The 15,777-nt window shown below is 38.5% G+C and overlaps 1 pseudogene; it reads right to left on the bottom strand.

Annotated features, from left to right (window-relative positions):
• Positions 1 to 827: 827 nt before the first annotated feature.
• Positions 828 to 1,441, bottom strand: LOC102845067 (annotated as a pseudogene).
• Positions 1,442 to 15,777: the final 14,336 nt, after the last annotated feature.

The following is a 15,777-nucleotide window of genomic DNA, read 5'->3' as shown; positions in this document are numbered from 1 at the left end:
GGGCTATAAGACCTCGAGGAATGTTTAACCAAAATAAATGAAAACAAGCCTGAGGGCCATGGATTAGAGTCACCCTCCTTTGGCTTGATAGCATCACTTTGGGTCCACTGTGCCAACTGGTCTCTTCCAGGCTCTACAGGCCTCATGTATCCATTCTGCTGACAATGAGACTCAGGAGAGACTGTCCCTTTTACTCCAGGTGAGGACATCCATTTCAGTATTTTACCATTCCAGCACGCCCAAATGCTGGCAAACTCTGGGCCAGAGACCCCGAATTCATCTTGCAAGTCCGCTCTGCGGCCACCCACTTGGGGCAAAAAGAAAGCCACAAACACCCTAGCATTCCTGACTTGCCTCTCCTTCCAGGCTCCAGAGGCTATATATTTAGAGAGAGAGAGGCAGAGAGAGAGACAGAGAGAATGTCATTAAAACTCCTATGAATAGCAGTGAAACATTGTCTGATGTACTGGTGTACCATGAGTCCATCAGGTGGAAGGCACTCAGTACAACTGACTCCTCAAAGTAGAATCTATCTTAATGATGGGAAAGAACAAAAACTTTTACCCAATGTGAGACCTTTATTCACTGACGTGGCAAGACTCAAAACAAAGAGAGATACTGTGCTTGAGACATTAGTAAGTTGAAACAGACTAGTATTAGCTAATAGTATTAGCTATTTTGAACCAAACAATCACAGTCTACTCTGCCAAAAGACAAGTCAAAGAGGAATGGCAATGCATTCACCATCAAAAAGACTATTTCAAGATCTATTTTTTTTAATAAAATAAACACCTTTAATGCATGTGTTAAAATAGAAGGGAGAAGATTTATTTGCCTTTCTGTGTCTTGATTTTCCTCAGATAGAACTCCAGCTCCTTGTCCTCTAGGACACAGGCATCTGTGCAGCCACACTGGCCTGTCCTGGAAGCAATACAGGCAAGAAGCTTTCCCTATTGGAACTGCTCCTCTAGAAGACTGCTGTTTTTTGCATTTTTCCCCCTTTAATTTCATGTTTCCTAAATTTTTTTTGATCTATTTTTCTTTAAAATCACTTCCTCCTCAGGAGTCAGCTTGGCCCCCCTTCTTATAGCCCAGAGACAGTGCACAGTGGGACTCATACCACTGGCAGTATGGTTTGCTGTCAATGAGCATTATGCAGTTCTTCACTAGAGTTTTGGTTTGGACCAGCTCATCATTGAAGGCATTGTAGACAACATCAAGAATCCTTGTTAGACTCAGCATCCCAGAAGTTCCCCACATCCAGTCGTAGGGCATAGTACTTCTTGTTGCCTCTTCTCTCATAAACCATGTGTATACAGTGGGGACCAATCTTTTTGTTGGCGACTGGGTGTCCCAACTCATACTTCTGTTTCTTGTGGTAGGACTTTCTCTTGCTCATGGTCTTATGGCACCTGTGCCAGTTGTCCTGGGAGATGTCCATCACACCAAGCTGGCAGGAAAGAGCTCAAGATCTATCTTGAAGTACAATACTGTCAGTGGTAGGATAATATCCATGTGCATACTTGGAAAAAATGTTAATATGACTATTATTCTAATTTATGCAATGACAACTAAAACCAAAAATCTCTCATTTTCATGAAATTGGAACTGATTTATAGCTGACCTTCTATTGGGTTTGCAAAGCTGTAAATTATATGAATAGGTATGGTCTATCTTTCTCCTAAGGAATGGCTGATACATTGAGCTGCCAGAGAGGTAGAACCTTTGAGTGAACAGAGCAATTCCCAATGAACTATGGCACCAGAGCTCCACTAAAGCCCAAGATAAAGAAATTGAAGATTCTTAGGATTGAAACTATTAATGATTTCATCTTATTTGGACCCATAATCAATAGTCTTGGTACCAGCACTCAGGAGATCAGGAAATCAGGAGATATATTGCATTGGGCAAGTCTCCTGTCAGGGATCTCTCCAAAATTCTGAAGAGTAATGATGTCAGTTTGGAGATTAAGGTGCACCCGATTAAAGCCATGATCTTTTCAGTCAAATGCAATGTATCTGAGAGTTGGAGAGTTGGACATTGAAGAAGGATGACAGAAGAATCAACGACTTTGAGCTGTGGTGTTGGCAAAGAGTGCTGAATACCCCATGTACTTCCAAAACAATAAACAGATATATCTTGGAAAAAAAGTGCAGCCAGAGTTCTCCTTAGAGACAAGTATAGTGAAGCTTCATTTCTCATACTTTGGACTTATTGCTAGAAGAGTCTATTCCTTGAGAAGGGATATCATGCTAACAAAGGTGGAGGGTCAGCAAAAGAGAGGAAGATCGCTGATGAGATGAATTGACACAGTAACTGCGGCAATAAGCTCAAGTGTATTAGAGATTGTGAAGATGGTACAGGGTAGGACAGGATTCAGGTCTCATTTCAGTTTGACAGCACTCATAGTGGAAAGTGTTTGGTGGAACTCCCAGATTAAAACAGGATTAGAAGCAGGAGTGGCATCCACTTCCGAAATAGCTTGCCTCTGGAAACTATGAACTCTCTAAGTTTCTCTAAAACAATGAAAGTTATACAAGTGTACAGGTCTTTTGTTCATAGTCATCCACGACTAGATGGCATTTAACAACAATAACAACAACAACAATGGTAAGGACCAAACTTCAAAGGCATCAATTCTTTTGTCACTCGTATTAATTATATTAGTTATGCAGCTCCATAGACTGTCAAACAACCAACAGATAGGTCTGGGAGAAAGTGAAACATGAGTGTTCCTTGGAGACACGGATGATAAAGTTTGTCTCACATAATTTGGGCATGTTGCTAGGTGAGGCTATTCTTTGGAAAGAGACATAATGCTTTGGTAATTTGAGGGTCAGCAAAAGAAAGGAAGACCCTCATTGAGATGGACTGGCACAACAATGGGCTCAAGTATGTCCCAGACGATTAAGATGGCACAGGATAAGACAGGATTCAGGTCTGTCTGTATTTCATAAGGTCACTAAGAGTTGTATTCAGCATTTAATAACAATAATAATAAGGAGTTATACTGCAACCCAAAGACACATGAATTGATCAGCCATCTCAAGAAATATAGGAAATCTCCTGTATGATTTATAGTCTCTGAAATCCACTTTAGGGAAAACTATGTGTTGGTTCCGACTTGACAACGCATATCAACAACATAAGAACAACGTTAACATTTGAGGTTGATTTAAATAATAGACTATCAAGAGATTTAATAATAACTGTTCACTGGAATGAAGAAATAAAAAATAAAGAAGGATTTATATTCAGAAAACAAGACCTTGGTAATAATAATGAATCCCAAAATGCATGACAGAATTTTGTTTCACCATGAATTATTTACTGCAAGTGCCTTGTTTTAAAACCATACAAGTAGTGACTGTACACATGAAATAGATAAAACAGGCAGGTATGAAATGTAATATATGGGTAGAAAGAGATGGTAGAAAAGCTTAAGAACCTAACTCAGAAAAAAATTTTGGAGAAGTCAATTGTGGAACAGTTTTAACTGTTCTTATTAAAGTTCACACTGAAGATGAAGAAATGAAAACAAGTCCATAAGGGCCAAAATACAACTTTGAGTATATCCTACCTGAAGGAAACAAATATCTCAAGAATATACTAGATGACTTGAATATAATGTCCAAAGATTAGAAGAGTTCCACCAGATGCTCTGCCGGGGAAGGAGGGACAATCTCCTCCTGTACACTCACTCACACACACACACACACACACACACACACACACACAAAATTAGAAGAGTTGTGGAATTGAATCAAGGATATGATTCATGAAAGAGCAAAAGATTTAAAAAGATGGAAAAGTTACAAAAGACTAAAATACATAACAGAAGAGACACAAACTTGTTCATGAACATAGATAAATCAATGTCAAAGCCAAAAGATGATGAAGAAAACAGAACAGACTATTTCAAAGGGTCTAAAGTGTTATAATGAAATGTGTAAAGACTAGAAATTAGGAAACCAAAAGAGAAGAGAATACTTGCCATGTCTGAAGCTGAAAGAACTGAAGAAAAGATTGAAACCTACAACTCTAAAACAATTTTATGTGCAAAACATTGAATGAAGCAGGAAACATCAAAAGAAGATGGGATAAACACATATTCTAAAAAAAAAAGTTGATGATTAATTATTTTGAGAGGTTGTATAAAAAAGAGCAAGGGCTGCATGAGGACAGCCATATCTGACCTTTAGCAACTTCAAAAAGAAGAATTGTCCTTGTCAAAAACGTAAGTGGCATAAAACCAATTCCCATGAGGTCACCCTTGTTCCCCCTACTTCCACACCTCTTTCTGCTCATCTCAACACAATCTTACTGCTTTGCTGGGTCCAAAATTCAATGCATTAGCTCATAGAACACATAGAACCATATTGGGGAAGTTAAAAGATTATACACAAGATTAATAGCCGAATTTAGTCAGGATAGCTTCTGAAATGTGCATGCAGGCACGTCAGAATTTGAGAAGCTAGACTATATGAAGAAGAATGAGTGCTGCGTGGCAGGAAGAGGTGCTGGGAAGCAGGAAGAAGTGCTGTGTGGCAGGAAGAGGTACTATATCCACAGTACTTTGGGTTAAAACACTACTGTTTAGCTACACCATGTGGGACCCCTTAAGTGGAAGGAAGTGGGACAGCTCAAGTGTGATGAGATGCCAGTTCAGGAAGGAAAAAACAGGCTTCCTTGTTTCCCTTTCAGGAACTTTAGGGGAGGGAATCACTGCTATTTAGCTACACCACACTGGACCCCTTAAGCTCTAGGTGAGGGGAACAGGACAACTTGAGTGAGGCAGAGATACCAGTTCTGGAAGTGAACAACAGGCTTCCTACTTTCCCATTCAGGTGTTTCAGGGGAATCACTGCTGTTGGGTCCAAGGCCCCGTGGGCCTTGGGCCAAGAAGGGGGCACAAATATATAGGTTATTAACAAAACATTGCCATACTCTAGGTCACTATATAGTTACAATGACCTAACATCTACTAAGAAAAGACTCACATAATGTTAAGAAAGCAGCAGTTTGCCTTGGTCATCATGAAATAATAAACAAACAAACAAACAAAACCCAAACAAACAAAAAACCCCTCTCCTAGAAAAGCAGACCCACGGAGATGCCACTGCTGACACCACATGCCAGGAGCTAGGGACACCACTGCTGATATTGCATGCCAGGAACTAGCAGTGCTGCACTGGGAGCTAGCAATGCTGTGCCGGAAGCAAGTGATGCTTGCTTGAGTGATACTGGAATTTGAGTGAGATACCTTGTGTGTTCTGTTGTACTCTTGGCACCAGCAGCCAGGAAATAAAAAAAAGTATTGTGATGGGAAAGTCTGCTGTTAATGACCTCTCTAAAGTACTCAAGAGCAACGGTGTCTCTCTGGAGACTAAGGTGCGCCTAATACAGGCCATGGTCTTTGCAATCACTTGTTATGCATCAGAGAATTGAACAATGACTAGGGAGGACAGAAGGAGAATTGATGCCTTTGAGCTGTGGTGCTGGAGAGGATTATTGAATGTACCATGGACTGCCAAGAAAACAAACAGATTCACCTTGGAGAGGGTTAAACCAAGCTACTCCTTGGAGGCAAGGATTCTGGGGCTGACATACTTTGGACATGTTGCAAGGAAAGACAGGTCCTTGGAGAGGGACATCATGCTTGGGAGGGTGGAGGGATGGTGCAAGAGGGAAAGACCTTCTATGAGATAGATTGACTCAGTGACTGGGGAAATCGGGATGGGTGTGTCGGAGGCAGAGCGATTGGCACAGGATAGAGCAGGGTTTAGGGCTGTTGTACATAGGGTCACTATGAGTCACAAATGACTCGACAGCACATAACAACAACAACAACCACAAAATACATAAAACAACAGTTAACAGAATTGAAAAAAAGTATAGATAGCACCACAATAGTGGTAGGAGATTTCAATGCACCACTATCACCAAAAGATAGGTCAACCCAAAAGAAACTCAACAAAGATGGAGAAGATATAAACTATATAATCAGTCAATTGATCTTTGTGGATGTATTCTGGGTACTGCACTCAACTAAAACTCAATTCACTTTCTTCTCAATTGCACATAAGACATTCTTCAGATCAATTACATATTATGACACAAAGCAAACTTCAACAAATTTAAAAAAAACACATTGAAATAATACAAAGAATCTTCTCCTATCACAGTGCCATGAAACTAAAAATCAGCCCCAGGAGGGTAAAGCTTACAAAACCATCCATATGAAAACTAAATAACTGTCTGCTAAAACATGATTTGCTTATAAAATAAATTGTGAAATTAAAAATTTCCTTGAAATAAATGAAAATGAAAATACAACATACCAAAATATCTGTGATACAGCTAAGGCAGTCCTCTGGAGGTAGTTCATAGCAATAGGCACACACATAATAAAAGGAAGAAAGAAGAAAAATCAAGATCTAACTGAACACTTTCATCAAATAGTTAATGAGAAACAATCAAATTCTACGCTTCCAGAAGAAAAGAAATTACAGAAACAAGAGTTGAAATTAATGAGAAAGAAAACAGAGTAACAATTGAAACCATCAAAGGAACTAGTAGCTATTTCATTGAGAGAGTCAATAAAATTGACAACAAACTTAACAAAAGGGGGAAAAAAGAGAAGGCACAGATGACTTGGTGGTGACACAACAGAACAGGAGGAAATGAAATTAATAATATCAGAATACTATGAAAAGCTACACTCTAATAAATTAAGAAAACCTAGAGGAAATGGACAAATTCCTTGAAATGCATGCCCTACCCAGATTGTAAAGGATAGATATAAAACACTTGAGCAGACATATTATAAACGAATAAATTGAACAGGTCATAAAAAGACTTTCCTATAAGAAAAGTCATGGAACAGATGGCTTCATAGCTAAAATTGACCAAACATTCAGAGAGGATCTATCCTCAATTCTACTTAAATTATTTTTAAAAAGTAGAAAAAAAATATTCCCAGAGTCATTCCATGAACGAAGCATAACCCTAATACCAAAACCAGGCAAAGATATTACCAAGAAAGCAAAGCACAGACTACTATCTCTCAAGAATATAGATGCAAATGTCCTTAACAAAATCTTAGACAATAGAATCCAAAAGCACATTAAAAAATAAAAAAAAAATCACCATGACCCAGTGGGATTCATAACAAGTATGCAAGGATGGTTCAACATAAGAAAAATAATCAATGTAATTCACCATATTAACAAAGCAAATAACAAAACCATATGATCTTAGGCAACTGAGACATAAAAGGTATTTGACAAATGTAACACCTCTTCCTTGTAAAGAAACTCAATAAAATTGGAACAGAAGGGAGTTTATTCAACATAGTGAAAAATATATATGCAAAACCGAGAGCTAACATAATTTTCAGTGGACAAAGACTTAAAGAATTATCCTTGTGAAAAAGGACCAGACAAGGTTGCCCACTGTCACCACTCCTATTCAATATTGTGTTGAAAGTGCTTGCTAGGGCAATACGACAAAAGATGGTAATAAAAGGCATCCAGATCGGAGATGGTTAAACTATCACTATATGCAGATGATATAATAGTGTACACAGAAAATCCCAAAGTCAAAACAACAACAAAAAAGTTAGAGCTACTAGGCCAGTTCAGTAGAGTGGCAGGATAAAAGATCCATATAAAAAAATAAGTGGGATTCCTCTACAATAATAATTGGAACTCAGAGAAGAAAACTAAGAAAGCAATACCATTTACAATAGCCGACCACAAACTGAGATACTTGAGAGTGAACCTAACTAGAGATACAAAAGACTTATACAAAGAAAACTACAAAACATTTCTGCAAGACACAATAAAAGACCTGAAGAAATAGAAAAATCTTTGTTTGTGGATAGAAAGACTCAATATTGTGAAAATGACAATCCTACCAAAAGCAATCTACATGTTCAATGCAATCCCAATACAGATACCAAATTAATTTTTCAAGAGATTGAAAAGGAAATTGTCACGTTAAATTGGAGAGGCTAGAGACTCTGAATAAGCAAAACACTTCTGAGAAACAAAAAAGAAGTGGGAGGCATAGCACTCCCTGACTCATTACTACACAGTGGTAGTAATCAAACAGCATGATACTAGTACAATGACAGGCACATAGAGGAATAGAACAGAATTGAGAACCCAGAAATAGATCCAGCTATATCTATGGTTAAATGATATTTGATAAAGAAATAAAACCTATCAAATGGGGAAATGACAACCTCCTCAACAAATGGTGCTGGCAAAACTGGACTGCTACCTGAAGAAAGCTAAAACAGGATCTAAGTCTTACACCATATGCAAAAATCAACTCAAGGTGAATCAGAGACCTGGGAGTAAAGCTCCAAACCATAAAGTTCATCAGAGACAAACTTGGATCAAACTTAGAAGGCCTAGTCTATGGTATAAAGACACTCCTAAATACAGCCAGAAATGCACAATCTAAAGAGGATAAAATTGATGAATGAGACCTTCTAAAGATTAATCTAAAGATTAATCTAAAGATTAAATATCTGTGTGCATCAAAAACTTTCCCCAAGAGGGTGAAAAGAAAACCTACTGATTGGGAACAAACATTTGGAAATATCATCTCAGACAAGAGTCTCTCAATGAAAGTTTACAGAGTACTCCTGGGCCTCCACAAGAAAAAGACTGATAGCCCAATTAGGAAATAGGCAAAAGATAAGGAAAGAATTTTCACAAAGGAAGATATTCAAATGGCCAACAGACACATGAAGAAATGCTAAAAATTATTGGCAATAAGAGAAAGGCAAATCAAAACCACAAAAAGATACCATCTCCAGTGGCAATGGCAAAATTTAACAAAAGAGCAAGTAATAAATGTTGGAGAGAATGTGGTGAGATAAAAACTCTTACACATTGTTGGTGGGATTGTAAAATGGTACAACCATTCTGGAAGGCAGTTTGGTGCTTCCTCAAAAAGCTGAACATAGAAATTCCATATGACCTAAATATTCCACTGCTTGAATATACCCCAAGAAAATGAGAAATGAGATGCAGAGACTTGTACACCAATGTTCACAGCAGCTTTATTCACCATCTCAAGGACATGGAAACAGCCCAAATATCCAACCACAATCAAATGGATTTAGAAATTACGGTAAATTCACACAATGGAATACTATGCAGCATGCAAGAGAAATGATTCTGTAAATTACTCCCTAACTTGGGAAGGACTGTACAGCATTATGCTGAGTGTACTAATAGTCCCATAAGGACACGTACTATATAACATCATTATTGTAGAATGAGTATGATGATCCAAGGTGGTGGTGGTGGGGAGCAGAGGGGTGACCATGAGCAGGCAGGTAGTTACCTAAAGAACATAACTCAATTGTACTTTAAGGACTGCCAGTACACCTGAGAAAAATATAAAAAGTTATGTATCTGAAACTGATGACTCAAAATTGCAAATAATAAAGACATAAATAGAGAAACACACACAGGAGGTGGGGGGAAGTGATTAAGAGATAAGTCTAGCATTCTACTGGGGTGCTTGAGTGGTGCAAACAGTTAATGTTCTTAGCTATTACAAAACAATGAGAAGTTCAAGTCCACACAGAGGGACCTCAGAAGAAAGACATGCCAGTCTACTTTACTAATTTTTCAATCATTGAAAACCCTGTAAAGCATGACTCTATTTAGCTCTAACCTGGAAATACCATGACTTGAAATTGATTACAAGACAACTGTTACTAGTAGAGTTCTACTATTCTTCACCAAAGCAAAAATTAGTGATTCTCAAACACTGAAGCAAGCAAACATTAACCAAGCTGTGGAGTCTCATCTTAATTCAGTAAGGATCTGATAGACAACAAGCTGAGGTTATACAAAAAAGTTCTCCTCTACTAAGTACCTCCTCCTAGCAATATCTAGAGCCATTTCTGATTGCTTCCTTGTGATTGTATTGGAATAAGAGTTAGCAAGGAGAGCTGCAGGAAGAAAGATGAGCTGCAGCAGAAAAGATAGTGATTCTAAAACCTTTGTACAAGTCAGTTCTTGATAACTGATGAGGGTGACTCTATTGACTTGTTAACATTAGCTGACAATGAAAAAGTGGTGGCCCCAGGACTTAAATTACTTCATGACTCACCATTTTAAGAGTGTGCCAACCAGAAGTGTGGTTTCTACATTCAGTTATTATAGTGTCAAAAAAACCCTGACTGGGTGGAATTTTTATTACGGACTCCAATTCTTTCACATTTTCTCTCATTTTCATTATTTGCCAGCAGTGTCTGTACTTCATTTTCTTTCCAGATTTTTGTTTCATTTCCTTGCCCATGTTCTAAGCCGCTAAAGGATCTAGCAAGCAGCTCCTCAAATTTCTCTGTAATTTAACTCCTGCATCATCTTGTTTAAATGTTGTAGACAATATCATTGCCACAAACCTACGTCTTGGTACTAATTGTAACATACATCAATGGCACCTACTGCAAACATCTACAACTCTAGTAGAGGTTTATCAAAAGTTCTGGAAGTTACTCTCACAAGGAACCATCCTCAGCCAATAACAAGAAAATCTGAGAGAGAAGGATTCTAGCTTCCGTGTGGATAACTGTGAGGTCTGTACATGCATTATTTCCAAGGATTACCAAATCAAAGATCCAATTAGTCACAGCAGCAATAACCTGTCACAGTCACAGCCATTGTTAACTGCCAGCAATTTTGCCCTAGAGTCATGGTGACCTTGGGCACAATGCAAGGAAACCCTGTCCAACTGTCCCCATAATCAGTTGAATATGAGACTGCTATGACTTACAGGATCTTCAGTGGATGATATGCAGAAGCATATTGACAGGCCTTTCTAATCCATCTTTGTTGGAAAGCTTTACTGAAACCTGTTCAGCATCACAGTAACACACATTTCTCCATTGACAGATAGGTGGTAGCTGTGTGTGAAGCGCATTGGCTGTTACCAAACCTGAATCTCCCATATGGAAGACTGGAATTTTACATTTGACATTTAACATTTGGAATTTAACATTGACCCACCAATTCTTCTCAATTTCTTCAATAAAGCACCTTTAAAGCATTAACCTCAATAAAGCATTGACTTTCTTCTCTGTCACTGGCACATCCTGCTGGTGCTTCCTGGGGTTACCTCCCAAGAAAATATCTTACACTAGTCAATGTCTCTTGTCTCAGGATTTAGATCAAAGGTGACCAAATAGAAGGCAGTGATGTTAAAGTCCATGTCAGCTATTTCTCTAACATAGAACTTAATCTTTCTAATATCTCTTATGCAGGGGACATTTATCCCCTGGGACAGCTACAATTGTTAAAATCTTGAACTTAAATTCAGATCTCCAAAGAAATTGATGTAACCCTTCTCAAGTTAACTGCCCCTAAGTTTATCCTTTGAATTTAAATGCAACAGTCTTTAATTTCTTTTCTATTTGAAGTCACCTTTCCATCCATTGCCAGTCAGTTTCATAATCACCTGCATTGTTTTGTTGTTGTTGTTGTTATGTGCCATCGAGTCACCTGTGACTCATAACAAGCCTGTGTACTTCTCTGAACCCTGTTCTATCCTGAGCCAACATTACTGTCTGTGACACACCTACTCCCACTACTCCAGTCACTGAGTCAATCTATCTCATCCAGCGTTTTTCTCTCTTGCACTGTCCTTCACCCTCCCAAGCATAATGTCTTTCTCCAAGGACTTATGCCCTTAATTCTTTCATCACTTTCTACTTGATTTTGAAAATCTTCATAGTTTAACCTAACAATTTTATTAAAACTCAGCATTTTATCTCCAATCTTACCCACATTCTCATCACATTTCAGCTATTTAAACCTTCCATTATTGATGGAAAACATTGTTGGGATACACACGCACACACACACACACACACACACACACACACACACACACACACCTGTTTATGTTCCTAGTGTGTTATTCTATCCTTTTAAACGCCTTTCCCTAGCATAAAGTCAGCACACAATATTATCAGGAAAAATTCATTATTGTTTGCTATAGCTTGCATATTATTTATCAATACCTGTTAAAACAATTATCATGTGGAATTATAAGTCTGCCTTCTAAATCAGACTGATTGCAAAGACTAAGATTGCCTTTAATCAGCAATATCTTGTCCTTATAAAATTAGAAATGCTGAAAAATAGCAAGGAGTAATTTAAGGCATCTTTCTTGAAGAAGAGTGCTCAACATCTCATGGATGTTGCCAAAGAACAAGCAAATATGTCTTGGAGTGGTGCAGCCAGAGTGCTCTTTGGAGGCAAGAATGATGAGCCATTGCCTTAAATACTTTGAGCAAGTTTACTTAGAGAGGGACATGATATTCAGAAAGGTAGACACTCAGTGAAGGAGAGGAAGACCCTCGACCAGGTGAATGGATAGACCAGGTGTCTGTCTATGTTTCATTGACACAGTGACTGCCTCAACGGACTCTGTCAGGAAGTGTGAGGATGGTACAGGATAGGACAGGCTTCAGGTCCGTTGTTCATAGAGTTGCTATGGGTCGTACTTGACTCAACAACACCTAACAGCAATAACTAAAGGTATGATAAATTAATAAAAGTTACTTATTAAAATCCCAGATTCAATTTTCCTAATGCCTTATGTTGTTTTCACAGAAAACAAATTTGTTATCTGTTATTTCTGTGAAATATGGTTGTTGCAAAGCTCTTTGCTACAATTTAACCTAGTAGAATGGTATCTGCTATCCCCAATTCTGACAGGATAGGCCTCCTGGTTGCTTTTGCCCACATGTTTTCTCCTTCAGCTTAGTGTTTTCAATTACAAACTCACCCTAGACTGACAGTAATCTGATTGGTTTCTGCCACTCATATAACAGCTTTGGGTCTAATTCGAACTGCTATATCATATGCAAGCAAGATTCTGCTGAAAATTGTCCAATAATGACTGGAGCAACACGTCAACAGAAAACTGCCAGATGTGTGGGCTGGGTTTAGAAGAGGCCGTGGTACTAGGGATATTATAGCTAATGTTAGATGGGTAGTGGCAGAAAGTAGAGTATCTGTAGAGGAATGTCTATCTATCTGTTTCATTGATTATGCAAAGGCATTTGACTGTGTAGATTACAACAAACTGTGGCTGACTCAGAAAAATGGGAATCTCAGAATATTTGATTGTGTTTATGCAGTCATCAGAACAGAGAAAGGAGACATTGCATGGTTCAAAATCAGGAAGGGTGTCTGACAGGGATGTATTTTGTCTCCATACCCTATGAGGAGGAATGTGGCATCAGGATTGGAGGAAGATTCATCAACAACTTGTGTTATGTAGATGACACAACCCTGCTTGCTGAAACTGAGGAGGACGTGAAGTGCTTGCTGCAGAAGGTCAAGGACTGCAGCCTTCAATATGCATTGAATGAAGCTCAATATTAAGAAAACACTGGGCCAACTGGCAGCATCATAATGGACGGTGAAGAGATTGAGATTGTTAACAGTTTTAGTTTGCTGGGTTCCACTATTAATACTTTAAGTATCAAAAGACAGGAAATCAAGAGATGAATTACATTAGGAAAGTCAGATCTCAGGGACCTCTCCAGACTCCTGAAGAGCAATGACATCAGGCTTGAGACTAAGGTGTGCCTGATCCAGGCCATAGTCTTTGCAATTGCATGCTATGTGTCAGAGAGCTGGACAATGACTAGGGATGATAGAAAGAGATTTGATGCTTTTGAGCTGTGGTGCTGGGGAAGAGTGTTGAATATACTATGGACTGCTAGGAGAACAAACAGGTTTGTCCTGGAGAGGGTAAAACCAGGCTGCTGCTTGGAGGCAAGGATTCTGAAGCTTCATATTTGGGCATGTTTCAAAGAGGGACCAGTCCTTGGGAAGGGACATCATGTTTGGGAGGGTGGAGGGACAGCACATGAGAGGAAGACCCTCAATGAGATGGATCGACTCAGTGATTGGCGTAATGGTAGTAGGTGTGTGTGTTAGAGACAGTGAGTTGGACACAGCATAGAGCAGGGTTTAGGGATCTTGTACGTACATAGGGTCCCTATGAGTCAAAAGAGACTTGAAGGCACATAAAAACAACAACAACATGTCTCCATGGTAGATGGTGACCATCCTACATTTTATGTAAATAATGGATGTCCTAATGATTTTAGCCATTTCTCATCTGGCTTTTAATTAATTGTAGCTGAAATCCAGATGACAAACATAGGAATTAGCAGTTTTAAATAGAATTAAGGGAAAGGCACACATTATTATTTAGAAAGGTAGAATGAAAAAAAGAGGTGGAAGAAGGCAGAATTTGAATGAGGAGAAGTGAGAAGTGAGAGAGAATGAACCTTTATAACAATGATGAGTTTTGAGATTATTTATAAAAGACAGAGGCATAGCTTGTGAGAAGCAACATAATTATACATGAGTTAGAAGTGTTTTTGCATCATGGAGGGATAATTGTGCTGGGTTTATGGCGATGGTGTTGGGAGAGCACTGACTTAAGTATATCTCATCATTACCAAGTATATTTGCGTAACATACACAAAGCATATATGCATTGTCTGTCTGTACCAGCAAACGGCAACCTAGTATAGAGCTTGTTGTTGTTGTGTGTCGTCGAGCCAGAACCAATCCATAATTGACACTCCAGTTGGTTTTCTGAGGCAGTAAATCACATGGAAAGAGATTGCCTATCTCTGTCCCACAAAATAGCTCGTGAATTAGAACCACATACCTTTGCACTGGCAGTGCAGCTCCTTTCCCCTAAGCCACTGAAGTTCCCTAAACTTAAAGCTACTCACTTGATAATATTCTGTATCTTCATTTTAGGAATAAAAGGAATGCGCATGAAGACCCAAGGTTCTCAATAGTTCTGGAGTTGAAAATTTTTTTTCTCCTATAAATTGTACCTTACTGCTGTTGTATTTTCTGAGACCTGGTTTAAAATATGATAATTAAAGCTCCTAGAATTTATGAAAGTATCAGTAAGACATTTGAGGTTGTTAAGAAAAATGATATTTCATATTCAATAAATTTTCTGAATCTAAATTGATTCTCATTAGGAGCATTCTACTTTTAATACTTCCACTGCTTGTTGATTTTAGCCCATTAGTTGGGAAATTAATGCTCTGAGTTGTGTTTTGATCACTGAAATTTGTCAATACTAAATAAATAATGACAGTATTTTTTTCTGCTTCTCAGCTTATGAATGATAAACATAATATTTTTTAATCTTCAGAACAGTGGAAACATTTACTTTTTCTTGGAGAGAAGAAGTCACGAGTGGACAATCTCAAGAATAACATGTGCAATGTGTGACACTTTTCCATTACAAAAAATGGTTTTCAGGTTGTTGTTGTTGTTATGTGCTGTTGACTCATAGCGATACTATGAACAACAGATCCGAATCCTGTTCTATCCTGTGCCATCTTCATACTTCCTGAAACACTAGAGCCTACTGCAGCAGTCACTGTGTCAATCCACCTGATTGAGGGTCTTCCTCTACCTTAGCAGACCCTCCACCCTTCACAGCATCATGTCCTTCTCCAAGGAGTAGCCCTTCCTATCAACATGCCTAAAGTATGTGAGGTGAAGTCCCATCACTCTTGCCTCCAAAGAGAACTCTGGCTTCACACTGTCTAAGACATGTTTGTTCTTTTTTTTTTCTATAATTATATTTTATTAATTTTCATAATCATTTACAGAGATTTTGGGCTTCCACTCATTCATTGTTGCACTATTCTCTCTACCCTCCTCCCAGTTTGTTCTTGTCCAAATGCCA

Source organism: Elephantulus edwardii, unplaced genomic scaffold (genome assembly GCF_000299155.1).
Source record: "Elephantulus edwardii isolate Elephantulus edwardi_28Jun2011 unplaced genomic scaffold, EleEdw1.0 scaffold00003, whole genome shotgun sequence".
NCBI lineage: Eukaryota > Metazoa > Chordata > Mammalia > Macroscelidea > Macroscelididae > Elephantulus > Elephantulus edwardii.
Note: the sequence above shows the minus strand (reverse complement) of the source record. Positions and strands in the feature narration are given on the sequence as shown.